The sequence below is a fragment of the Theobroma umbraticum genome, unplaced genomic scaffold, assembly GCF_002168275.2.
Source record: "Theobroma umbraticum cultivar Fairchild unplaced genomic scaffold, ASM216827v3 scaffold_60.0, whole genome shotgun sequence".
NCBI classification, from domain to species: domain Eukaryota; kingdom Viridiplantae; phylum Streptophyta; class Magnoliopsida; order Malvales; family Malvaceae; genus Theobroma; species Theobroma umbraticum.
Window position 1 is genome coordinate 378,973 of NW_018397288.1, and position 2,159 is coordinate 381,131.

Consider the following 2,159-nt stretch of genomic DNA (forward strand, 5'->3'; position numbering starts at 1 on the left):
GTTGTTTGTTAGCAGATTCTGTTTGAAGAGTGGGTGGATTAGCATTATTATGTGCAAATGAAATTTTGTCATCTGTGCAGTCTTACTTTTTGAACCATATTGATGCAGAAATTCTGAAAGGTAATTCAAATTGGAGATTCACAAGATTTTATGGCTTTTTTAAAAAAACTGATTGACCATTGAGTTGGAATTTTCTTAAAACTTTGAAAACATATTCCCAATCTCCTTGGTTGTGCGTGAGCTATTTTAATGAGATATCTTATGACAGTGAAAGATTTGGTGGGGCTACTAGAAATGAAAGACAAATGCAAGCCTTCGGGGAAGCATGTGAGGATTATGGTTTATGAGATTTGGGATATAGAGGACCTCAATTTGCTTGATGGAATAACAGAAATGAGCAAGTGAACACAAGAGGTAGATTGGATCGTTCATTAACTACTTATGCTAGGAATGATAAATTATTTCGCATGGCTATTTTTATTGAATCCCTTGGGGCTTCAGACTATTTAGCTATGAGAGTGGATCTTTGTTACCAAAAACGAGTCCAATGGCCTTGAAGATTTCATTTTGAAGTAACGTGGTTGAGAGATGAGGGATGTGCAAAATTAATTCAAAATGAATGGCGTGTCCCTTTAAATTCATCAACGAAGTTCATTGGAAAACTTACTAATGTCAAGATGATTTTAAATTCAATTAAGCCTAACCCCATTCAGGACTGGTAGTGTCAAATAAAACAAGAATAGAAACAATTACCAGAAGCTCATGAAAAGGACATCGAAATAGTAGGGCTAGGCAATATTAAAACCTTGCAAAAGGAATTGAAAGTACTAGCAAAGGAGGAAGAGTCATGTGGAAGTAGTGATCCAGCGTGGAATGGTTAAAGGATGGGGACATGAATTCCAAGGTTTTTCATCAGAGAGCATCGGAGAGATGGAAGAAAAATAAAATTTAAGCATTGCAAAAGGTGACTGCGAAATGGGTTGATACCAAGGGAGGTATAGAGTTTGAAGTAAAGGATTTCTTCACTAACATTTTTACTACTTCTAATCCTTCAATGATTGAAGAAGTTTTGGCTTTTACTAAGTCATGTATAGTAACAGAAATTAATGAGAAGCTAATTCCTGATATATCATTAGAAGACGTTCAAGTGGTGTTGTTTCATATGGCACCGTTAAAGGCTCTTGGTCCACATGGTCTGTCTACTTTATTCTACTAGAGATTCTAGGATATTATGGGGTCAAGTATTCATCAATGTGTCATTGAGTTTTTTGATGGAAGATAAGTTATTAAAGGTATCAACCACACACTTATTTCTTTGATTCCACAAGTGTCAAGGCTAGAATTGGTAAGTCAATTCAAACCAATTAGCTTATGCAATTGTCCTTTACAAGATAGCCTTCAAAGTGTTGACTAATAGGCTGAAACTATTTTGTCTTATATAATCTCTAAAAATCAAAGTGCATTTATCCCTAGAAGACTGATAACTGACAATGTCATTGTCGTTCATGAGATTGTTCATTATTTGCATATCAGAAGATGGGGGAAGTAGGGTAGTTTTGCAATTAAGTTAGACATGAGTAAGGCTTATGATCATGTCAAATGGTCATTTGTCCAAGCTATCTTAGTGAAAATGGGATTTAGTGCAAAGTTTGTGGCCATGGTTATGCAATGCATCTCAATCGTTACTTAATCGATGCTTATTAATGGCATCCTAGGAAATGTGATTAAACCTACCAAAGGTTTAAGACAAGGTGTTCCACTTTCCCCATTTCTTTTTGTAATTATTTATGAAGCCTTATCCTCGTTGTTGTTAGCAGCAAAGGAGCATAAAGATATTTTTGGTTTGAATGTGAGTAGAAGCGGTCTAAATATCAGACATTTATTCTTTGTGAATGATAGTATGACTATTGAGAGGACTCACACTCAAGAGTTGGTAAATCTGCAATCTCTGTTTGCAAAGTATGAATGTGCATCAGGTCAGAAAATAAATTATGAGAAATCAACTATTGTTTTCGGTAGGAATACAAAGGGCATTGAGGTTGATTTAGTTTGTCAACTATTGGCGGTTTGGAGAGAGAACTGGGATGGTAGATATCTTGTAATGCCGTTCAAAGGTGGGGGTTCTAAGAAACAAATTTTTACATATGTGATGGAGCAAA